Source organism: Aquarana catesbeiana, linkage group LG02 (genome assembly GCF_042186555.1).
Source record: "Aquarana catesbeiana isolate 2022-GZ linkage group LG02, ASM4218655v1, whole genome shotgun sequence".
Classification (NCBI taxonomy): Eukaryota; Metazoa; Chordata; class Amphibia; order Anura; family Ranidae; genus Aquarana; species Aquarana catesbeiana.
Window position 1 is genome coordinate 517,779,842 of NC_133325.1, and position 26,201 is coordinate 517,806,042.

Below are 26,201 nucleotides of genomic sequence, written 5' to 3' on the forward strand. Positions count from 1 at the left end.
GCCGCGTACGGGACCCCGAAAACCAAGCACCGCCTTCAGGCTTTCTAAGGGCGTGAATTTTTGATTTCACTCTTCACTGCCTATCACAGTTTCGGAGGCCATGGAATGCCCAGGTGGCACAAAACCCCCCCAAATGACCCCATTTTGGAAAGTAGACACCCCAAGCTATTTGCTGAGAGGTATAGTGAGTATTTTGCAGACCTCACTTTTTGTCACAAAGTTTTGAAATTTGAAAAAAGAAAAAAAAAAAAAGTTTTTTCTTGTCTTTCTTCATTTTCAAAAACAAATGAGAGCTGCAAAATACTCACCATGCCTCTCAGCAAATAGCTTGGGGTGTCTACTTTCCAAAATGGGGTCATTTGGGGGGGTTTTGTGCCACCTGGGCATTCCATGGCCTCCGAAACGGTGTTAGGCAGTGAAGAGTAAAATCAAAAATTCACGCCCTTAAAAACGCTGAAGGCGGTGATTGGTTTTCGGGGTCCCGTACGCGGCTAGGCTCCCAAAAAGTCTCACACATGTGGTATCCCCGTACTCAGGAGAAGCAGCTAAATGTATTTTGGGGTGCAATTCCACATAGGCCCATGGCCTGTGTGAGCAATATATCATTTAGTGACAACTTTGTGCAAAAAAAAAAAAAAAAAAAAAAAAAGTGTCACTTTCCCGCAACTTGTGTCAAAATATAAAATATTCCATGGACTCAATATGCCTCTCAGCAAATAGCTTGGGGTGTCTACTTTCCAAAATGGGGTCATTTGGGGGGGGGTTGTGCCACCTGGGCATTCCATGGCCTCCGAAACTGTGATAGGCAGTGAAGAGTGAAATCAAAAAGTTACACCCTTAGAAATCCTGAAGGCGGTGATTGGTTTTCGGGGTCCCATACGCGGCTAGGCTCCCAAAAAGTCCCACACATGTGGTATCCCCGTACTCAGGAGAAGTAGCTGAATATATTTTGGGGTGCAATTCCACATAGGCCCATGGCCTGTGTGAGCAATATATCATTTAGTGACAACTTTTTGTAAATATTTTTTTTTTTTGTCATTATTCAATCACTTGGGACAAAAAAAATAAATATTCAATGGGTTCAACATGCCTATCAGCAATTTCCTTGGGGTGTCTACTTTCCAAAATGGGGTCATTTGGGGGGGTTTTGTACTGCCCTGCCATTTTAGCACCTCAAGAAATGACATAGGCAGTCATAAACTAAAAGCTGTGTAAATTCCAGAAAATGTACCCTAGTTTGTAGACGCTATAACTTTTGCGCAAACCAATAAATATACGCTTATTGACATTTTTTTTACCAAAGACATGTGGCCGAATACATTTTGGCCTAAATGTATGACTAAAATTGAGTTTATTGGATTTTTTTTATAACAAAAAGTAGAAAATATCATTTTTTTTCAAAATTTTCGGTCTTTTTCCGTTTATAGCGCAAAAAATAAAAACTGCAGAGGTGATCAAATACCATCAAAAGAAAGCTCTATTTGTGGGAAGAAAAGGACGCAAATTTCGTTTGGGTACAGCATTGCATGACCGCGCAATTAGCAGTTAAAGCGACGCAGTGCCAAATTGGAAAAAGACCTCTGGTCCTTAGGCAGCATAATGGTCCGGGGCTCAAGTGGTTAAATTGGTCTGCATGGCTGTTGACCCAGAAGGAAGCCTCTTCTAAAGATGATGCACAAGAAAGCCCGCAAACAGTTTGCTGAAGACAAGCAGACTAAGGACATGGATTACTGGAACCATGTCCTGTGGTCTGATGAGACCAAGATAAACTTATTTGGTTCAGATGGTGTCAAGCGTGTGTGGCAGCAACCAGGTGAGGAGTACAAAGACAAGTGTGTCTTGCCTACAGTCAAGCATGGTGGTGGGAGTGTCATGGTCTGGGGCTGCATGAGTGCTGCCGACACTTGGGAGCGACAGTTCATTGAGGGAACCATGAATGCCAACATGTACTGTGACATACTGAAGCAGAGCATGATCCCCTCCCTTCAGAGACTGGGCTGCAGGGCAGTATTCCAACACAACGACCCCAAACACACCTCCAAGATGACCACTGCCTTGCTAAAGAAGCTGAGGGTAAAGATGATGGACTGGCCAAGCATGTCTCCAGACCTAAACCCTATTAAGCATCTGTGGGGCATCCTCAAACGGATGGTGGAGGAGCACAAGGTCTCTAATATCCACCAGCTCCGTGATGGAGGCATGGAAGAGGACTCCAGTGGCAACCTGTGAAGCTCTGGTGAACTCCATTCCCAAGAGGGTTAATCAGGGGCGGACTGACAACTCATGGGGCCCCCATGAGATTTTGGGGCCCCCCAGCAAGCTGCATGCTGTGGGGGCACTCCATAGGAGGGAGGGGCCAGGAGCAGCGAAGAGGGACCCGAGAAGAGGAGGATCTGGGCTGCTCTGTGCAAAACCAACTGCACAGAGGAGGTAAGTATGACACGCTTGTTATTTAAAAATAAATAAAAAAAACAAGACTTTAAAATCCTTTTAATTAAAACCAACAACTGTTGAGACAACACCTTGGTCAGGTCTATGTACAGTATAATGTACAGAGTACATGGGTCAGGAGTAAGTAACAAACAAAACAAACAAAACAACATATAGAGTACAGCAGTCGCTTACATCAGATTTCTCCCTTATACCAAAGTTCCAACATTCTCCCTATACATCACAGTCCGCAGAGTCAGTCCCCCCTTACATCAGAATCTCCCCTTATGATATCCCCAGAGTAGTAACTTACGGCAGAGCCCCCAGAGTGTCACCTTTTATCAGTGTCCCTTTACACACACCTTTGCACCTTAGTGCTTGGTGTGGTAAGCAGCTGGTGGGAAAAAGCTTTAAAAAAAATCCACTTGTTGCAGGCTCTGAACTGCGCAAGTGAGTCGTGGAGCCAGCTGAATAGTGAACTGCTGTGGTTGGCCACAGATTGGGCATTGAGGCATGTGAATAAAAGCCATGCTTGATGTGTGCCATGATGTCACTGCACAGGTGTGTACCCAGACCTGCTGCTGGATCTGAGGCCGAGCTCAGCAGTTCACCAATCAGATGGCACAGAGTATACAGATGCAGTATACAGACACACACACAGTATACACACAAACACAGTATACAGACATGGACACACACACAGTATACAAACATGGACACAGACACACACACACAGTATACAAGCACAATATACACACAGACACACACACAGTATACAGACACAGTATACACATAGCCACACACACAGTATACAGACACAGTATACAGACACGGACACACACAGAGTATACAGACACAGTATACACATAGCCACACACACAGTATACAGACACGGACACACACACAGTATACAGACAGTATACAAACATGGACACAGACACACACACACACAGTATACAGACACAATATACACACAGACACACACACAGTATATAGACACAGTATACACATAGACACACACACAGTATACAGACACAGTATACAGATAGGGACACACACACAGTATACAGACAAAATATACACACAGACATACACACAGTATACAGACACAATATACACATAGATAGACACACAGTATACAGACACAGACACACATTCGGTGGTAATACAGGAGAGGAGGATGATGTGTCTGTGTAGTGGTGGGCAGGTAATCAGTAGGGTGGTGTAGCAGAGATTGGGGGAGAAGTTCACAACATCCTTCCCCCAGAAGAAGTGCATTTCTCACACACAGAAAAACGATCTAACAGCCTCAGAGACAGGAGCTCTGCTAGAGGAAACACAGCCTCCCCTTCTGCTCACCAGAGAAAGCACTGATAAAACGACATTTAACTCAGCCAAGTTAGTCAGCTTACCTTGCATCAGCCTGAAGTCCATCCCACACTGCAGCTGTGTCCCTGCCTCCCTCCCCTCTCCTCTAGCTGTCGGCTTATCCTGCTCTGTATTCAAAGAAGCCGCGCGGGGGAAGGAGGCGTGTACACTGTGTTCCCATTGGCTGAGGAGGTAGTGGAGGGGCGGAGCAGCTATAGCCTCCGAGATTTTACATCAAAATGATGTCGGTGTCTGACATTTCAGGGACAGATGTAAAAATACACAGATTTTTACAATCTGTCCCTGGTTTTACTGAGGCTGGCAACCCTGATGGGGCCCCCTAGTGGCATGGGGCCCTCGGTCAGTGCCCGAGTGCCCAAATGGTCAGTCCGCCCCTGGGGTTAAGGCAGTGCTGGAAAATAATGGTGGCCACACAAAATATTGACACAATTTGGACATTTTCACTTAGGGGTGTACTCACTTTTGTTGCCAGCAGTTTAGACATTAATGGCTGTGTGTTGAGTTATTTTGAGGGGGCAGCAAATTTACACTGTTATACAAGCTGTACACTCACTACTTTACATTGTAGCAAAGTGTCATTTCTTCAGTGTTGTCACATGAAAAGATATAATAAAATATTTACAAAAATGTGAGGGTGTACTCACTTTTGTGAGATACTGTATATATGGAAATATATAATACGTTTCTTAAACTGAGATGTTTTTTTCTCAGTTCAGTTCTCAAAAAATTATCTCTGCAGCCTGTTTATGAAGCCGAAAACTTCTGCTGTCAACTGGAGCACAGAGGAGAAGTTTTTCCTCTAAAAATGGGTGAGATCTGTATAGAAGGAGGTGGGCTGCCTGTAATCTTGCGAGATATTGTTACATTACAGTGCTGCCCAGTTTAAAAAGTGAAACCAAAAATAAAAAGAACATGTAATTACATGTAGACACATGGTAGCAAAATGGTATAGTGAATTGACAGTTGCAGAATCACATGTGATATTTAGGGAAAATGTGTCCAGACGACTACATACCGCTTGCGATCTGATTCTGTAAATGGAGCCCACTGTGTCTTATTCTGAGATTTCATATTTATTATAGCAAAATATAGACATTTTTGAGAAATGACACAATGCTTTTCACCACATTCTGTTATCCGTCGATTTTATTTCAATTTGATTATTCTATATAATACTATTTCTCTTTGCCGTTGCCCAAGGTACCTTTTTTACTTCTTGTTTAGGCTTTGGAAAGAGATTGTTTTCCTTAAAGCAGAATATTACCCATTAAAGTTTAATCTTTTTTTTTTTTTTTTTTGTTCAATAACAACATACATTCTACATTATTCATTATGCTACCAAAATTACTATGTGCTGTAAATTGCTTCCAGCATTGCTAAGGTTTCTTCTTGTTGGAAGCCACCATTTTGTTGAAGCCCAAAGCAGTCATTTCCTTATTAGAAACGCTCTCCCTCTCCTTAGTCTCAAAAATAAAATGTCCCTTTCTGCGATTAAAATGTGCGCATTTCCAGCCTTTATTGTAAGTGGTGGCTTGGTGAGTAAGGAAGGCCAACAGAAGCTCAAAGTGTTGAAGTTCACAGACTGCTATTGAGGGAGAAAGGAGAGAATATTAGGGAGATAAGATAAGGCACTGTCCTTGTTAGTTTTTCAGGTTTTAGCTAAGGCTCCCCACTGGCAGAATACAATAGGTCAGCGGCAGCGATTGGTTCTTTTTTTTTTTTTTTTTTTTTTTGCTCAACACCCTGCAGCAGTAAATCTTGAGGCGATCAGCAGATCAGCCTTTAGTGACTCACCGATTATCGGCACAGTGCCGAGAATACAGGACAACCAAGGCTGTGCAGAGCAGGGTGAAACAGTGCCTTGCATTTTAAACAGTATAGGACCCTATTTTAAATGTTTTACATAGCTATACCTGCAAAAGGGGCCATCATGCAGTCATCTATCAGGACTTTTTTCTAACTAAAGATCCACTTTAAATGTTTCTGTGGAAGCCAAAAATAAACTCTGATTATTTGAAAAAGAAGTAACTTTTTCTAACTTGTATATTTAAAGCAAGGCTACATACAGTAAATAAAAACCCCATTACTGGAATTTAGCAAAACCTTATCTAATACATTGTTATTATTTCCAAAATGATGTGTACAACAATAGTTTCACATCTCATTTGTAAACTTTATTTACCCTCCCACAGCTTTCTGTTCCCTTCTTTTTTGCCTGCCACATGAACTTTACTCATGATGAGCATTTATTATTACAAAATTTCAACAGCATTTTTGAATTTATTTTTCCTTGTCAAAAGAAGTTTATTGAGTATACAATGTTATAAAGATACATAAAGTAAGTTTACAAGGATCTATAAAGTAAGCTCATTGTTTTACAGTAGGGTTTATATAGGTAAATATCATGAAATTTCAAATATTAAACATTGGGTTCACGTAAACCTAAATTAAAGATATATATCATTTCCTTAGTTACTTTTGTAGGTATTTAAATGATTTATACCTACTATACATATTGTTTACAAGTAGAGTGTATATAGGTCAAATAAATTCTGATAATGAGCTTTAATCGTAAGGTGGAGAAAAGGAAAGAGAAAGAAGAAAAAGGGTTGAAAGGTAGAGGTATGGTCCACAAGGTTGTCCCGCTCGTCAGTTTATTATTCTTTTTAGTTCTCTTTGAAGCCTTAGAATGGGTGTCTCTGTAAGTCATTTAATCTGTTACCATGGCAACAGGACAGAGTCATTGAAGTTTGACAGGAACTGTTGTTTTATCCAAGGATGCCAAAGTTTTTCAAATTTTGGAATTTGATTTTGATCGATGGCTACCATCTTAGCATGGGACATTGTATTATTCATTCTGTGAATTGTTTCTGCTAGTACCAATGTAGGAGATTTCCATGCCTTGGCCACTGTTTGTTTTGCAGCCGTTATTAGTTGGATCATAAGTTTGAATTGAGAGAGTGTTAACCATTCCGGTTTTAGATTAAGTAAAGTTAAATATGGATCTGGTTGTATTATTTTTTTAAATATTTTAGATGCAATCACGAAGACTTCCTTCCAGAAGGTTTGGATTACTGGGCACGTCCACCATATGTGTAAATATGTGCCTATTTCTGGGCATCCTCGAAAACAAAGAGTTGAGGTATTAGGTGAATATTTTGCCACTCTAGCGGGTACAAGGTACCAGCGAGTTAGGACTTTATAATTTGTCTCCAGTGCTAAGATGTTGGGTGAAAATGACTTAGATGTGAGCCATATGTTAGACCAGTCCGTGTCTTCTAAAGTTTGTCCCAGGTCCTCCTCCCACCTCTGAACGTAAGAGGGTCTATTAAGATTTGCTACTCCATATAATTGATTATAAAGTGATGAAATTGTACCTTTAGCAAATGGATGTTTTGTACAGATTGATTCAAAAATGGATAATTGGGATAATGGTGTATCCCCCTTTAGGAATGGTGTATAGAAATTTTTGATTTGGAGATATCTAAATATCTCAGAGTTTGGTAGATCATATTTTTCTCTAAGCGATGGGAATGAAAGGAATGATTTAGATGCTATGAAGTCATTTAGTGTCTGAATGCCTGATGTTGTCCAAGCTTTAAAAGAATTTGGGTAGATCCATGCCGGATAAAAGGCCGGATTTCTGATAAAAGAAAGGAGAGGATTGTGTGGAGATTGTAACTGATATTTGGTTTTTAGTTTATCCCAGAGAGATAAGAAGTGTTTAGTTATGGGATTATGAATTTTAAAGCGGTCTTTAGGATCAAGCCATAATAAATTTGATATTAATAGAGGGTCATTTTCTGAAGCCTCTATAAATACCCATAATGGGATTTCCTGTTTTGCATGGTATTTGGACAGACTGGCCAAATGTGCTGCTCTGTAGTAGTTAGTAAAATTAGGGTATCCTAGGCCTCCTTTATTTTTGGGAAGATGTAGTGTGTGTATAGGTATACGTGGTTTAGAAGAGCCCCATATAAACGAAGTTGCTCTTTTTTGTACTATTCTCAAAAAATAGGAAGGAATTGGAATAGGGAGGACTCTGAATAGATAAAGCAATTTGGGTAGAATAGTCATTTTGATTGCATTAATCTTCCCTATCCAGGATAAAGGAAGTTGCGACCATTGTTTTATTAGATTTGTGATCTGTCTTAATACAGGAGGATAATTGGTTGAGAATAAGTCAGAATGAGATGCTGTTAAATGAATTCCAAGATATGGGATTGATTTTTCTGCCCATGTGAATGGGAGTGCAGCCCTAGCCGGGATCAATTCCATGTTTGTGAGTGAAATATTAAGCACTAGGCATTTCTTAGGATTAATCATAAGGCCGGATAGGGCTGCAAATCCATCAAGAGCTGGTATTAAGTTAGGACCAGAGACCTGTGGTGATGATAGAAAAAGTAATATATCGTCTGCAAATATACATAATTTGTGTGTAATACCTCCTACTTCAATGCCAGTTATAGTTTGGTTTGTTCTGATGTATTGGGCCATGGGTTCGAGTATAAGGGCAAATAATAAGGGAGATAATGGGCAACCCTGTCGGGTACCTCTTTCGATATTAAAGGCTTCAGATTTGTATCCAGCATATTTTATATAGGCTTTGGGTTTATTATATAATGCTTTGATCCATGTTAAAAAGTGGGGTCCAAAACCCCATTTTTGTAATGAATATTGCATATATTGCCAGGATACTGTGTCAAATGCCCTCTTAATATCGAGAGATAGAAAACATAAAGGGATTTTCCGTTTTTTAGCAATATGTGCCAATAACACTGCCCTGCGTATAGTATCGCCTGCCTGTCTATTTGGCATGAAGCCTACTTGATCTTTATGTATTAATTTTCCTATAATGCTATTGAGGCGTTTTGCTATTATTTTTGCTAATAATTTAATATCGAGGTTTAACAGAGAGGCCGATAATTCACACAGGAAGTATCATCAGAAAGGGGTTTTGGGATCATACAAACAATTGCCATTAGTGTTTCTTGCCGAAAAGAATGTCCATCTAGAAGTTTGTTAAAAGTTTCAGTGAGAATGGGAGAGAGTATTTCTGAGAATGTTTTATAGTATAAAGCCGAGTAGCCGCCTGGGCCTGGTCTTTTGTTAAGTTTTAGGTCTTTTATGGCGTTAGCAACTTCATCTATAGTTATAGGCTCATCCAAACTGCTTTTTTGATTCTGAGATAACTCAGGTAAGGTTATTTTTGAGATGAAGGATTCAGCTTCTGTAGGATTAAATTCATTGTTTGTCTTGTATAAAGTTGCGAGATGTGAGTGAAATTTATGGACTATTTTAACTGGATTACAAGTGTAAACATTTTTTGATAATTTCAAACGTATTGGTTTGAAAGATTTGTTAGTTGAATTTAATGCCCGAGCCAAATATGTACCTGGTTTGTTTGTATTCATGTAGAAATTGTGTTTGGAGCGTTTGAGGGATTTATCAAGAAATAGATCGTATTCCAATCTAGATTTTTCCAGATGAGATTTTGTACTCTGAGATGGATTATCTTGAAATGATATGTAGGCTGCATTAAAATTGAGTTCTAGTTTTTTTGCTAGATTTTTGCGTTCCCGTTTAAATAGTGCCATTTGTCTTTGTATTGTACCACGCAAGACAGGCTTATGAGCTTCCCACAGTGTTATTGGGGAGATGTCTTTTGTATTATTAATTGATATGTATTCCTTTAAAGCTTGTTCAATGGCCATCTGATGTAGTGGGTGTTTGAGCATTATGTCTGGTAAGTACCACGTTGGGTCATGCGCTTTTGGTATGGCTGAGGCTATAGTAGTGTATACTGCATTATGGTCAGACCACGGAATCGGAATTATATCTGATGCAATAATTTCTGGTATCATTCCTATTGTTAGAAAAATATGATCTATTCTGGTGAAGGTTTGATGAGGGTGCGAGAAATAAGTGAATTTCTTTTTCATTGGGTTACTTTCTCTCTATGAATCTACCAGATTGTATTTGGAAAGAAGTTGAGAAAAAGGTAATCTAGAGGTTATTTTGGATGGTGTAAAAGGTGATTTATCTAGAAATGGGAGGAGGACCTGGTTCGAATCCCCACACATTATTACTGTTCCTATTTTGTGTGTATTAATCACTTGTAATATATGTGAGAGGAATGGTGTAGGTTGTTTGTTAGGAGCGTAGTAGGAAATCACCGTGATTGCTGTATCCATTATATAACCCATGAGTATCAGGTATCTACCTTCTGGGTCTTTAATTTCTGATGATAAGGTGAATGGTGTGGATCGGTGAAATGCAATTAGAGTTCCCCTTTGCTTGGTACAGGCAGAAGCCGTGTAAATTTGTTGATAAAAAGGAGAAATATATTTTGGAGTAGAATCTTTGGTGAAGTGTGTTTCTTGGAGGCATACTATGTGAGCCTTCTTGTTATGGAAAGTACGGAAGGCTTTGGTCCTTTTTTGAGGGACATTTATTCCCTGAACATTCAGGGAAAGTATATTCAGTGGTGCCATGGCAATAGATCAAATAGTTTTGACTTACTTTTTGTTATACAGAGCTGACTGCGCAGATCAACCTGTGTGGACTGAAGAGATGAATAGATAGAAAAGAAACCAGTGAATTCTGGAGTAAAGAGTAAACAAAAAACATATGAGATTAGATGATACATTGTATAAATTATTTTTTGCAAGTAATCACAATTTACCCGTGAAAGAGAATAAATATCTCTCTCAGGGGAATAAGTGCCTTCGTCACACTCCCACATAATATGGTTGGGAGAATGAGGAGGGCTAATGGGGGTACACGGATCTTCCGCTTACAGGAGAGAAGTGCTATGTCAAAAGACATCAAAATGATGTTTCATTAATTGGAGTGCAGAATATAGTTTTTGTTGAAATTATTTATTCCAGGGTGGTTGTATATGGTTAGTCTTGCCCTAGGCTAAATAATTCAGTTAGAAAGGTACTGTTAATAACTTTGGTATTGATGAAGATAGTTTGAATTATTTTGGGATTTTAACCCTTTTAGAGTAAACAATTACATTTTTTATTCATATGCAACTGTTTAGATATGTTAACTCATAAAACTGAGGTTGTATTGCTTCAGATTAGAATAAACAAAAACATAATTCTAGGAACTAGTTAGGTAATAATATATTTGTTTTAAGAAAAGAAAGAAAAAGCTTCCATTACTTCTGGATTATTGAACATATTTGTCCTAAAAAGTAATAAATCTATTGTTATTACCTGATAATATATAACTGAACAAGAATTTCCTTATTTCACTTATATATTCTAAGGCTATATGAATCAGAAGTAATAAGAAATATAACTGGAATGTAACATGATCCCACACAGTGTGTGACTATCAGAATGCAGTTACGTTCAGTTATAAATATAGGTTTTTTATAGAGAACCATCTCTTAGTATAATAAATGAAGAGATATCAGGAATTAGGATGTCAGTCCATTGAATCTTCTTGGTCCATGGATGATGTGGCATAACGGCCTCTTTTGTGAGAATGATGATTCCCATTTTGTTCTGAAATTTTCTGGGTGCTGCCTGAAGGTGAAGATGACGCCATTCTTCTGCGTGTGGGAGTGTTGCTGCTTGTGGGTTCTGTCAGATTTAATTTTAAAAGGGTTTGTTGTAGTTCATCTGCTGATCTGCTTCTGTAAATTGTACCTTGGTAGTTAAATCTGACTGAAAAGGGGAAGCCCCATTGATACATAATGTTGTGGCGTTGCAGTTCCATTAGTTGGGGTTTCATGGATCGTCTTTTAGTAATAGTAAGTTGGGATAGGTCAGCAAAAATTTGATAATTGTGTCCTTGAAAATTAAGTTCCTTTTTTTCTCTTGCAGCAATTAGTATTTGTTCTTTCGTTCTGTAATAATGAAATTTTGTGATTATATCACGTGGGGGTCCATCTTTCTTTTTGGCTGTGAGGGCTCTGTGTACTCTGTCCAGTTCTAAACGTTCAATAGGGATATCTGGCTTTAGTTCTTGTAATAGAGCAGTAATAGTAGATTGCAGGTCTGTCACAGTTTCAGGTATTCCCCTTATGCGCATGTTTGAACGTCTGGCTCTATTTTCGTAATCTTCGAGCTTAGTTTGAAGTATTAAATTCTCTTTTTTTAATTGTTCCAATTCTGTTATATTTTCTTGGGTTGTAATTTTAATTTCATCCATTTTTATTTCTAAGGCTGCGGTGCGGTTTCCCAGCTCTCTTATTTCTTTGGTTAGGCTTTTTGTTATTTGGTCTGAGGTTTGTTTTAAAGCCTTATGAAGCATCTTTTCAAATTGTAATAATATTACTGGGGATACTGAGGAGGCTTGTGGAGAAGTTTGTGAGAGGATTTGTTCTGTATCTGACTCAAATGGAGAGTCTTGCTGTGACATTTTCTGTCTGTGAGAGCGCCCTGATGCTGTATCTTGTGAGGTGACTGGAGCTGCTTCAGCTGCAGTGAGTGCCTGTGAGCTCTTTGTGAGGTGATTTTTATTTCTGCCACGGTTTCCTCCCAGTACCATATTTCCTGCCCAAACTTTCACAGTTTGTTCCCTGGGGCAAAAAGGTTCAAATGGATACCTTTTGAGCCTGCAGGCTCCGCTTTGTCCTTCTCTTCTCTCCTCAGCGGTGTGGAGCTCTAACAATGCATGTCTGCTCCGCTAGGCTCCGCCTCCTGCCCCTTGAATTTATTTTTCAAACAGCTGCCTGAAATTTCAGTACAAACCGTATCAATTTTACATCTTATTTGTTGGCTGAAATCATCTAGACTATGGTTAAACAATGATGCCTTTTTCTTTAGAAAAGGACAATTACTGATCTACTGTCTATTAACCCCTAAGGCTCCATGCACACTAGCATTTTTTAAGCAAACAAAAAATGCTGGAAAAATGCTGCACTAAAAATTGCTGGTATTTACGTTTTGTAGTAGCGTTTAGGAGTGTTTAAGCATTTTTACGGTTCCTTTAAAAAAAGGGGTAAAAAAGCTCAAAAACGCTATTAGTAGCATTTAAGAGCGTTTATGCTGGATAAACGCTCCAAGAAACTTTACAATAACAATTTTGTTCCTGCTACTAGACGCTGAAGCTCAAAAAATGCTAATAGTCTAAAGTAGTGTGCATGGACACATAGGATAACACTATTTAGCTTCTAGGAGCAGAAAAAAGATGCTAATGTGCATGGAGCCTAAATATGACTATATGAGAAACATGTGTTTTATAGAAATATTGTGATTCTTCTCCCCACTGCATTAGTATCATTGGCGGGGGGTAAGCACTGAGTGCAGGGGGAGGGGAGGGGGACACAGGAGATTGATACTTCAGAAATGTTGGTTTCTGCACAGACTTCTGCCAGGTATTCCTTTTGATCAAAGCGGCATTCAGCGGGGTGGTCAGCAGAAGAGGTAAGTATTTACATTCTTCTTGAAAGGTACAGCTGTATTTTACATATTCAGCTTAGCATCAGAGTTGGTTTAATATATTTTTTATTTAGTTGTGTGTGTGCTCCTTTAGGCATACATTCACATGCATGCAGGTTGAACTGGATGGACTGGTGTCTTTATTTAACCTTACTAACTATGTAACTATGCATATGGGCCAAATAAAATGCCATGCATATTCATAAGTGTTTCTTTTAGCATATGTTTTTACCTTTTCTAAATTACTTTATAAATTAAATCTATATTTCCTTGATCACATCTGTATAGTTTTAAGCATCATAAGGACCCTAATTCAAAAGTTACTATCAGTTACTATCAATTTACCTAATTGTTCTAATAAAATAAAATATAAAAATATAAAATCTAAATATATAAAAATATATTGCATCAAAGACACATGATATAATATGTTTCTGCCCTATAGCAGATTCTCCACAGTAATTTATGGAGAACTGCCTTCTGTGGCACAGGAGAGTAGTGAAAATAGGACATAAAAACCCTGCACAGCCAGGTGGATGACACCAGTGTTCTTTCCACCCACAGCCTGCGAATTGCAGAGTTAGGCTGTTTTCTCCCTGCTCCATTGCAAAAACACATTAGAGATTTTTTTTTTTATAGAAAATGTATATTGGAAAATTGTGGGACCCTTTCAGTGTTGTGGTTGTTTTTTAATAAAACATTCATCTTAACATGGCAATAAAGGTTTAAATATGTATTACTGTATGTGTCTGAGTCTGTGTGAGATACATGTTTTGTGAATAAGTATGACATAAAAAAGTGAATATACCTTATAGTTTCCCCATATTTCCTCCCAGCCTCTTAGTTTCTTCTGTATTCATTAACATTCTGCTTTGTCACGTCTTCCTTGTACAACACTACTGCCCTCTGCTCACTACAATGAGTTTTATGCATTTTGTGACTGTTTCTTGCCCGCACCTTCCCCCCCCCAAACCATGCGTTAGCTAGCTGGAAAGCTTTTTCTTCAAAGTTCCTTACACCCCTACCCTAGCAACACCCAACATTGGGCACGTGGGCCCAAAATAAGATATTGCACCAGTCATTTAGCAACTTGCAGGTACCCCAAATTGTTATGATTGCTACAAAGTCCAGATAGTAGTTTTTACAGTTATCGAGAGTTAATGAGAGAAGGTTTGTGTAGCTGACATCCTGTTGTGAATGCCATCACACATACTGGCAGACTGAATGTTTACTTTTACTGCAGTAGGTCAACTCAGTAAAAATTAATTTGACACATCCTGTATTTATTCTTTGCAATATGTACTTGTGTCCATACTAAAGAAAAATCAGAGAAGTAAACTTGATGTATTTTTCCTGGGGACATTGTTGACATTTTCAAGGGCATACACCAGGGATATGCAATTAGCAGGCCTCCAGCTGTTGCAAAACTACAAGTCCCATCATGCCTCTACCTCTGGGTGTCATGCTTCTAGCTGTCAGAGTATTGCTATACCTCATGGGATTTGTAGTTCTGCAACAGCTGGAGGTCCGCTAATTGCATATCTCTGGCATACACCATACGCCTTACATCGTTAAAGTGGTATTAAACCCAAAACCAAAAATGTAATACTATTGTATTTTGCAGCTTTCCAATTATTAGACGTGGTGGCTGCATTTGTTTTCTTTTTTTAGGCTTTTCCCCTGGTGATCTGGCCAGTAACACAGCTCCTGTATAACAGTGCCTGTATAACAGTGCCCCCACTCTGGATGAGGGAGCATAGGGGGCACATTTGGACAACAGCATTGTCAAAAACAAAATTTGTGCTAAGATGAAATACTCTTCATGGCGGCCCTGTCTTCCTGGAAACCAAAAAGGATAGAACTTCCATCATGCACCACTGAATAGGACAACCTAGGATCATCAACAACTGTGACCACAAATATATGCACCACGGCTTTGCTGAGCTCTTCAGTATAGGGACACCAAACTTAAGTAAAAAAATAGGAAGAAGGCGCAGCAGCCTAGTGCATTATCGTAAAGGACTTTAATAAATAATAGTAAAATACTCCATTATACTCACAAAGAGAGAAAATTCACAGGCATAAAATCAGACGCATGTCGGTCCAATAGGCTAGCTCTGAGAAAATGGGCAAGTCCCCCGAAACGGGCACGTCCCTCGAAGCGCATCAGTTGCACCTGTGAATTCTCTCTCTTTGTGAGTGTTTTACTATTATTTATTAAAGTCCTTTACGATAATGCACTAGGCTGGTGCACTTTCTTCCTATTTTTTCAATTTTAGCTGCATTGTTAGTTTGGGGGATGGTAGTTTTAGATGTACTAGTATATTTAAATAGACTAACAAATTGAAGCTGAACTCCAGCTAATACATTCTATGCAGTTACAGCAAACAGTTTTTTCCTTTTGGGATAATGGCTTTACATAAATAAATAAAAGCTGATCATTTTAATCACCCCCGCCAGTATTAAATAGTTTGCCTCATCTCTTTAACAGGTAGATTCTGCTGGAGAGCTTCTTCTTTTGAAAAGCAACAGACTTACTGGCCAGACCAGCAGTTGAAAATAGCAGAAAAAAAGCCTAACAAAAGAAAATGAATGTAGCCATCACATCTAAGAAATGGTAAGCTGCATTAAAATAAATGTTTGCTTTTGGGTTTAATACCCGTTTAAGTTGTTAAGCACTGGGCTATAGGTCTTGAAATAGCTCACAATTTTTAAAGGAAAGTAGTTTATTACTATATTCATTTTTTAAGGACATTCAAATATCTTGTATTTTATTGTTTTAAAAGGAATGCTCAGAGCTCTAATATACACAAATTTTGACACTAATGCAAAAGACATAACATGGCCATCTAGGCCCCATTCACACTTGGTGATTTGTAATCACCCGTAGAATTGCCACAATTTTGGCTGCGACTCCAAATTGCAGTAAAACGCATGACACTTGTTTGAGTGACATTCACTCCTAATGGCACCTCAAACAAGTTGTGATTTTGTCATGATTGTTGCGCAACAGAATCGTGTGGAAATCACGGCAAAATGTGCCTTTAAAAATTACGTGAAGCTCCTTGCCAAAAATAGAGCAGGAGCTTCTTTTGGGCAACAAACGCACATAGGGCAACCCAATGAAGTGAAAGGGCTGCGTTTTGCACGACATACAGAAACGCATGAAAATCGTAGTTAGAAAGTCCTGAGCTGGAGCGCTGGTTCCCGCTACATGAGATGTGAACGGAGCCTAAAATTCCCACATTACATTGCTACATGTCCATATTTGTTGTAGAGTCTATTCAAACAGTGTCATTTAAAATGTAAAATTAAATTACAATATGAGGTGGTAGAGTTAATGTGAAGTAATATTTTTAACATTTAAACCACCGTCATGATCACACACAGCAGAGAGGCTATAAGAAATGTCAAGGCAGAAAAAGGGTTTGATATGCAATGCTTTCTCCTGGTGTATTCCATTAGATCAGTAGATAGATTTGAATGATTGATTAGATTTACGAAAAACTACATTGAGCAACTTTGTGAATGAAACAGTCTCCACCACACTAATGTGATGGAAGAGAGAAATCACAATTCAGGTCAGCATTAAGTTGATCCAGTTCCTCATGGGGAGGCACACTCGGGTTGCTCGGATTTACTAAAACTGGAGAGTGCAAAATCTGGTGCAACTGTGCATGGTAACCAATCAGTTTCTAACTTCAGCTTGTTGAAACCTTGAAGCTAAATGGTTTCTATGCAGAACTGCACCAGATTTTACACTCTCCAGTATTAGTAAATCAATCCCACCCCCTTTTTTTCATCACTAAGCAAAAATGTAGTGTTAGAAGAATGTTTCTAATGTGTGAAGCAACTTTATCTGTGTATGTGTCCTGGGGAGCAAATAAAAAGATAAACCACAGTACTGTTGAATGACCCTACATCAGATTTTTACACCAGACATCCAAAACTTGTAGACTGTAGGTATAGAGGTGCAAACAAACATTAGAGCTGTAAAAGATTCTTCTAATCATTACTGCTAGATCAAAGCCTGTGCACCTCAGCCTATGATTGCAGAGGTCAACTGCTTCTATTATAAGTTGTGACAAACAGCCCCTTTGGGTCCAGGGCAAAATCATGGGGGGGTTTACCTGCCACCCAGACCACCTAGACCATACATTCTCCACCAGGGTTCTGTGGAACCTTAGAGTTCCTCCAGAGGTTGCTATTTGCTAGGGGTTCCTGGAGCTGTAGCTGATTGGCCTCCTGTTTGATAGTGCCCGCATGGTAACAGCATGATACCAATGATCTCTTTAGCTGTCTTTAGGGGGGCATTCTGACCACCACTGTAAGGGTTGCATTCTTTCTCTTGACTATCAATCTAAGGCAGGCCATACATGGTCGAATTCCGAACAAATTTTCCTTTCAAAATCAGTAATTTAGTGCGTTTTTTGATCCGATGGTGCCACCATTGATTTTCAAAATTCGACCAACCAAGCCTTCAATTTCACCTCATGTTGCTACAGAAAAGAGATTTCGTGGCCGTGATCCTTCTTTTCTTTCCAGGAATTTTCTTCTCTTGCACTCATGTGCATTACTTTTTCTATTACATTTCTCGCAGGATTCTCCCATCATTGATTAGAAAATCATTTGCTTTTCCAAAAATTTCAAGCATGCCTGATTACTCAAATCGGCTGTTGCTGTAGCCCACTAAATTCAAACAAAAATTCTCAGATAAGATTTTCTAAAGAAAATTCGTTCGAAATTCGACCCATGTATGGCCAGCCTTAGGGGCATTTTTCCATTTGACCCCCGACGAATTGGCTTTAGTAAGGGTTCCTAAAAATTATTTTAGGGGATCCTCTAGGATAAAAAGATTGAGAAAGGCTGGCCTGGACTGTGGCATTTTAAAAGATAGAAGATCGCTAGAAATAGATAGAAATAGATAGAAAGGTTGAAGGAGAAGGGCTGTCTAGCAGTGTGCAGAGGGGGTTAGATACTGGTCACACCCTTTTCCCCACCTGGGGTATAATTTAAAGTGTTACTAAACCCACAACGGTAAAATCAGTCTGTATATGCAGTAAAGCATGCTTGTTATACTTACTGTGGAACCTAAAGCCTGGTACACACTATTCGTTTTTTTCCGTTCAACCCAGTAGGTTGAACGAAAAAAATCTGTCAGCGATCTCCCCCGATGAGCTGTTGTGTTCTGTCAGGGCATGCCCCCCCCCCTACCAGAACACTCCAAGCAGCGCTCTTAGCCATTGGCTGAAAGCGCTGATCAGGAGCAGATTGGCTGCTGGTTTTCCAGCATGCCCATCAGACAGAAGCCGGCCAAACGCCCAGCTTCTGTTGGACCGGCTGGCATACACACAGGCCGAATGTCAGGCGAGTTTTTTTGAACCAGCCAATGTCGCCTGGCATTCGGCCCATGTGTATGGGGCTTTAGGAATCAATCCTCTGCATTGTGTAAAAAGTCTGTTTGATCCTGTCTTTTCTGATCCTCCCCTTCTTCCACATTCCCCAAATCATCTCCTGATTTGGGGATTGTGGAAGAGCATTGGGGACAAGCTTCACATGCTCAGTTTGGTGTGTATTGCTAGAGAGTTTCTTTTTTTTCTTGGGAGGGTGCATGTGATCAGCACAGGGCCAATCAGCACTGTCCAGACAGAGGGTCAGGGGTCCTACAGCCTCATAGGACAGTCAGAGGAGAATGAAAAATCCTCCTGCAAGCTTTAACCAGACACTAATAGAAGTCACAATACTGCTCTAACTGCTGATGAAAAAAATGTATTTAGCAGTTTATATTTACTGTACTGTGGGATACCAGATATAGTGAATGCAGGGTCCTGGGTTTAGTAACACTTTAAGTTTTTTCTCTGGAAGGTGCAGTGTGTGTGTGATGTAATGTGTGTGTATATTATGTAATGCTTAGTACACACTATAATTTTCTTTCGTTCAACCCAGCGGGCTGAACAGAAAAAAAACTAAAGAGCTTGGGAGGAGCTCGCTGCACTAGCTATCAGATGTTAGTACAGCAATTTCCCCACTGAGCTATTGTGTTCTTACAGGGGGATTGCCCCCACACCCCCCCCCCCCCCAGAACACGCCAGTCAAAGCTTGCTGACCAGATGCCGATTGGATGCTGGTTTTCCAGCATGCCCATTTGACAGGAGCTGGCCATTCAGCTGGCCTCTGTCAGACAGACTGGTGTACACACGGGCCGAATGTTGGATGGTTTCTTTTGAACCGGCCTGTACTCGTCCCGCATGTACGGGCTTTAGAGAGAGACCGCATGCAGACTTTCCTATTATCATCTCCTATGACTGTTATTTCTTCTTGATATACAGTAACTGTCCTCATTACTATGTTCATACATAGTGTCAGGCTCCGAACCTCTTTGATGTTGAGAAATACTGATGACCTATAGTTCAGGTTTCTGAAAATACACTACACTGTCTCCTGCTTTCTTTATGTGCTGTGTGGAAAGAATGGGACACACTTATTGAAAGTTAAATGTTTTATTGTTTATTGATCAAAAATCTTTATTTCTAGTAATAAGAATCATAAGCTGTGGTTATTCTATTCAGTATTAATCATGACACGATCTCTGCATAAATAGTAATACTGTTACGATTGAGCAGGGCTGCTGTTAGAAATCATGGGGCCCCATACAGCCTACCTTACAGAGCCCCCCCAAAATATTAAAACAAATATATTAGCTAAAAATACACTAAAATCATTATTAGTGGACGAAAACCCAAAATAACTTTCTGCTAAATCTAAAACATAAAACTGTAATGACTTAATAAATAAAACTCTGTGTGTGAATAAGGTCTTCGGGTTCATTCACATGGGTGCTATGCCCTGTACAGACTGAATCAGTGTTTTTTTTTAATTGGCTGGAGCTCTGTGTAGGCAGGATAAGTTACTCTATTCTATGGGGACACAGTGGCTCTACAAGCACAGCTGCAGGCCCTAATTTGACAGGCATGTGGATGCAGTTGTACAGCCCTGAACACTGAAGAGAAACGAGTGGGAGATACGGAAGGTCTACACTGAGGGTGGGAGCTGACCAACTCTTCTTGTTAATAAGCAAGTGATTGGTTGTCAGAACCGCCTTGTGTCCTAGCAACCCATCAACCGCTTATTAATTTGAACGGTAGGGTAGTTCCTGCTCCTCGTGTGAACCTACCATATCTCCTGCCCTCTTTACTGCTGTGAGTTTAACAGCAGCAGTGGCGGCGGCAGGCAGGTGAGTACATACATAAGGTGTCCTCCCTACCTTTGTCATGCTATGAGCTTTAACTAAGTGGTGCTAAGTGGTGCAGCCGCAGTCCGGACAGGACTGTCACTTGGTCCGTGTCCGGAACGGAGTCTGCCATTTAATGCTTTAGAGCCTGCTTTAAATGGAAGGCTCCACTGAAATGTTGGCTAGGTGAAAAATACAGGTAGATAGAAATTATATCCGAGGCTTTCTTTCTTCTGTGGAAGACTGACTTAGTGCCTCCAGCAATGTTTGTAGGTAGATAAATAATGCTGATGTTCATAATACCTGGCTACTTTCAGCAGGTATGCAAGTATTTTAGTAATCTCTGTTGAAGGCATCTGGAATGCATGGTATTAACTTTGCATGGGAGGAGAAATTCCATTGGCCAGTTCAAATCTCGAATATAATTTTCATTATAGAATGCTCTGTTAATAAGTTTGCTATTATGTTGACAAAACAAAGATTTTCACTGAAATCATTGGTAATATAGTTACTTTTTAGTTAGATTCCAGTTTTTAGTACTGTATGGATTTATAAAAAGGACCAGATCTTTCAGGTGCTATCATGTCATATCTACTTGTACTTTGGGAGCTATCATAAAATATTTAATGTAACTGAAATTAGTGGTAATAGTTTGAGAAGGCAAATTAGGTTAAATTAGTCAGCTATATACAGTATTTCTGTAGTAGGTGGATGCTGAAAGGGTAAATAACACCCCATGACCGCTAGAGCTGTTTTTCCCAGTTCCACCCATCTATCACATTTTAGTAAAAGTCTCTCTCTTCCCTGGACTAGATTATTTTATTTTTCAATATATACAGCTAGAGGAGTGGGAGTTCTCTGTGCCTGTATAACGGAAGGCAGAGCTAGGAACTTCAGTAAGGAGATCCTACAGGGAGTTAGGTCCCCTTCACATGGGCATTCTAATCAGGCTTGCTTGTCAGTTTTTCAGGCGGACCTGACCATGGACAGGCGGATGTAAATGGACTTGCGTCCTTCATGTGGAAAAGGCCTAAGGTGGACTTTCTCTCTTTTTGAAATCTCTTTTAGGTCACATTTCATTCTTTTAACGCTTAACTTAAAATATTTCTCAGCAGGGTTATGTTTTACTGTGTTATGCATAAATTTGAAGAAGAACTTTAGGTAGACATAAAAATATTTTTGAAAATATCTTTGTGAATCGCATCCCAGAACAGGTTTTTTTAATTTCATATAGCTAGGCATACCATTTTTTGATTCAGCATTACAGTTCCCTTGGATGCTTGCCTGCCAATTGAACTTTGGTGAAAATCCTGACTTATTTTTTCCTGTGAACTGGCTGGAGGTGGAGAGAGGCAGAGCTGGATGCTACAAAGCTAAACCAGCAAATAGGGTTGTTATCTGCCTGGCTCTGCAAGGTGTGAGGGCTACCTAAATCATAAGACAAGCTGAACAAAATGACTAAATCTTTGGAAGATAAAACCCCCCTCGGCATTTTTCGTGTTTTGTTGCCTCACAACCTGGAATTAACATGGATTGTTTGAGGATTTGCATAATTTAATTTACAGAACATGCCCACTTTGAAGATTTTTTTTTTTTATTGTGAAGCAAACAACAAATAGGACAAAATAACAGAAAAAGTCAATGTATTGCATAGTAAGTGAGGTTGAAAAGAGACACAAGTCCATCAAGTCCAACCTATGTGTGTGATTATATGTCAGTATTACATTGTATATCCCTGTATGTTGTGGTCGTTCAGGTGCTTATCTAATAGTTTCTTGAAACTTTCGATGCTCCCTGCTGAGACCACTGCCTGTGGAAGGGAATTCCACATCCTTGCTGCTCTTACAGTAAAGAACCCTCTACGTAGTTTAATGTGCATAACTATTCACCCCCCTAAAGTCAATACTTTGTAGAGCCACCTTTTGCAGCTATCACAGCTCCAAGTCACTTTGGATAAGTCTCTATGAGCTTGTCACATCTTACCACTGGGATTTTTGCCCATTCCTCCTTGCAAAACTGCTCCAGCTCCTTCAAGTTGGATGGTTTCGCTTGTGAACAGCAATCTTTTAAATTTGACCACAGATTTTCTATTGGATTGAGGTCTGGGCTTTGACTAGGCCATTCCAATACATTTACATGTTTCCCCTTAACCACTTCAGCCCCAGAAGAATTTACCCCCTTCCTAACCGGAGCGTTTTTTGTGATTCGGCACTGCGTCGCTTTAACTGACAATTGCACAGTCGTGAGACGTTGTACCCAAACAAAATTTACGTCCTTTTTTCCCACAAATAGAGCTTTCTTTTGGTGTTATTTGATTGCCTCTGCGGTTTTTATTGTTTGCGCTATAAACAAAAAAAGAGCGACAATTTTGAAAAAAACACAATATTTTGTACTTTTTGCTATAATAAATATCCCCATTTTTTTTTAAAAAAAGCTAATTTTTTCTTAGTTTAGGCCGATATGTATTCTTCTACATATTTTTGGTAAAAAAAAAATCGCAATAAGCGTATATTAATTGATTTGCGCAAAAGTTATAGCGTTTACAAAATAGGAGATAGATTTATAGCATTTTTATTATTATTTTTTTTTTACTAGTAATGGCGGCGATCTGCAATTTTTATCGTGACTGCGACATTATGGAGGACACATCGGACAATTTTGACACATTTTTGCAATTGGCATTAATACAGCGATCAGTGCGATTAAAAATGCATTGATTACTGTAAAAATGTCACTGGCAATGAAGGGGTTAACACTAGGGGGCGGTGAAGGGGTTAACTATGGTCCCTGGGAGGTGATTTTAACTGAAGGATCGTGGTTCCTAGCTATTAGGAACACACGATCTGTCATTCTTGTCAGAACAGAACAGGGAAGTGTGTGTTTACACACATTCGTCCCTGTTCTGTGTCTCCTGCTCATGATTGCTTGTGGCCGGCGGTCATCGCGACCATCAGCCACGAGCATCGGCACCCCCGCCATGCAGCAGGCGTGCGCCTGCTATCCAGACCCCGCGAGCCAATGTACAGCTACATGGTTTTGCGCAGGGGAGCCAACTTGCCGCAGTATAACTGCGGCAGCTGGTCCGGAAACAGTTAAACCACTCAAGTGTTGCTTTAGCCATAGCTCCCAACTGTCCCTGATTTGGAGGGACTGTCCCTGATTTGGAGCAATGTGCCTCTGTCCCTCTGTCCTCCACATTTGTCCCTCATTTTGGTCTAATCGATATAGTTTTATATAAAATGCACTTTTTATCTTTTAAAAAGTGTTTCCCAGTGCTAAACCTTTCATCCAAAATCTAAATTGTTGCATTTGTAAATTTCAAAAGCCAATATAAAGGAATAGTAGTGGTAAAAAAAAGCCCTTGTAGGTTTATCTAATCTTTTTTTTAGGTTAATTCTCCTTTAAGGGGGTGTGGCAGGGGGCATGTCCTATACCTACATGCTTTTGCTAGTAGGTGTCCCTCATTCCCATCTCAAAAAGTTGGGAGGTATGCTTTAGCAGTGTGTTTGTGGTCATTGTCCTGCAGGAAGGTGAACCTCCGTCCTAGCCTCAAATCACACACAGAGTGGTACAGGTTTTGCTCCATAATATCCCTGTATTTAGCACCATCCATCTTTCCCTCAACTCTGGCCAGTTTCCCAGTCCCGACTGCTGAAAAACATCCCCACAGCATGATGCTGCCACCACCATGTTTCACTGTGGGGATGGTGTTCTTTGGATGATGTGATGTGTTGGGTTTGCGCCAGACATAGCGTTTTCTTTGATGGCGAAAAAGTTCAATTTTGGTCTCATCAGACCAGAGCACCTTCCTCCATACATTTTGGGAGTCTCCCACATGCCTTTTTGCAAACTCAAAACGTGCCATTTTGTTTTTTGCTGAAAGTAATGGCTTTCTTCTGGCCACGCTGCCATAAAGCCCAACTCTATGGAGCGTACGACTTATTTTCATCCTACGTACAGATACTCCAGTCTCTGCTGTGGAACTCTGCAGCTCCTCCAGGGTTACCTTAGGTCTCTGTGCTGCCTCTCTGATTAATGCCCTCCTTGCCCGCTCCGTGAGTTTTGGTGTGTGGCCGTCTCTTGGCAGGTTTGCTGTTGTGCCATGTTCTTTCCATTTTGTTATGATAGATTTGATGCTGCTCCTTGGGATCATCAACGATTTGGATATTTTTTTATAACCTAACCCTGACTTGTACTTCTCAACAACATTGTCCCTTACTTGTTTGGGGAGTTCCTTGGTCTTCATGGCAGTGTTTGGTTAGTGGTGCCTCTTGCTTAGGTGTTGCAGCCTCTGGGGCCTTTCAAAAAGGTGTCTATATGTAATGACAGATCATGTGACACTTAGATTGCACACAGGTGGACATCTTTTCACTAATTATGTGACTTCTGAAGGTAATTGGTTGCACCAGAGCTTTTTATGGGCTTCATAACAAAGGGAGTGAATACATAAGCACACGCCAATTATCAGTTTTTAATTTCTGAAAAATTGTTTTTTGTATATATTTTACTAATTTTACTTCACCAACTTAGACTATTGTGTTCTGATCCATCACATATAATTCAGATTAAAAAACATTGAACTAAAGGCTGTAATGTAACATAATAGGTAAAAAGCCAAGGGGGTGAATACTTTTGCAAGCACTGTGTTTTCATGTGTTTCCTTCAAGATACACTTTTCTAAAAGTACATTTTTCTGTTTAGGTTTTCTTTGTTAAACCTTGTATACACATAGGTTAAAAAGGGCTTGGCACGCATTCCTTACAACCAAAGCCAGCACTCCTTGTATAAATAGTGTATTAAGCTAAATAGCTTAGTACACACAAGCCAAGTGTAGATGTACACTGAAATGTTAAAGAAAGGTGTTAAAATTCTTAATGGAATAAAATATCTATAACCCTATAAGCTTGTCATATATGCTAGTTCGATGTTTGCAAGTTTCAGCCATACATATTCCATAAACAGACACCATGAACACTAATGCTTTTCCAGTTATCCATTAAACTCCATTTTAGCCCATAGAATGATGGGCTGGTTGTACTGTATCTACTAAGCCACCCTGTCCTCAAGTACCCCCAACAGACCATGTTTGCAGGTTTTATCTTGCACAGGTGCTTTAACCTCCCTAGCGTTAATCCCGAGTGTGGCTCGAGGTTAATCTTCAGTACCAAAAGAGCTAACCCCGAGCCACACTCAGGATTACAGTACAGGTACTTACCTTGTCCCTAGGATCCTGCGATGACCTGCCATTGTATCCTCCGGCCGGATTCTCCACCCGATGTATCAGTGTTCTGGGCTCCATTTCGTGTGAGCGTCGCAATGCATGGGGGCAGAACCGGCTGCAAATTAAAAAAAGTACAAAAAACATAACACACACAATACATTGTAATCTGTAGATTACATTACTCTATCAAATTATTTCACCTCAGTTTTGTCCCTAATGCTTTGTCCAGTGCCCTGCCTGCACTTTTACTATTCTTTCTTACATTCTTTCTGCCTGGAAACTTGAAAACGTCCATGGCATCCAAAAAGCGTCCCTCTACGTCAAAAGCAGTTTTAGACCAGCTAGAAAACAGCGATATTGAATTAGAATCACTTGCAGAATTGAGTGATAGTGATCTGTGGGGAAATTCGTCATCAGACACTGAAAGTGACGACAGTGACGATTCTGCGACTTAGCTCAGTGATGTGCGAACTTAGTGCTCTATTGACTGTGGTGCAGATCACGCAGCACTGAGCTTAGTCGCAGAATC

At 39.8% G+C, this 26,201-nt stretch overlaps 1 protein-coding gene across 2 annotated transcripts in view; it reads left to right on the forward strand.

The window, feature by feature from the left end:
• SLC45A3 (solute carrier family 45 member 3) overlaps window positions 1-26,201 on the forward strand; it is a 135,441-nt gene that overhangs the window by 52,649 nt on the left and 56,591 nt on the right. Inside the window, exon 2 of one of the 2 annotated variants that reach the window (XM_073615791.1) lies at window positions 15,712-15,837. The exons of the other annotated variant lie outside the window; for it this stretch is intronic. The gene's annotated coding sequence lies outside the window, so the exon portion shown is untranslated. The remainder of the gene's footprint in view (window positions 1-15,711; window positions 15,838-26,201) is intronic. 2 annotated transcript variants of the gene reach the window in all.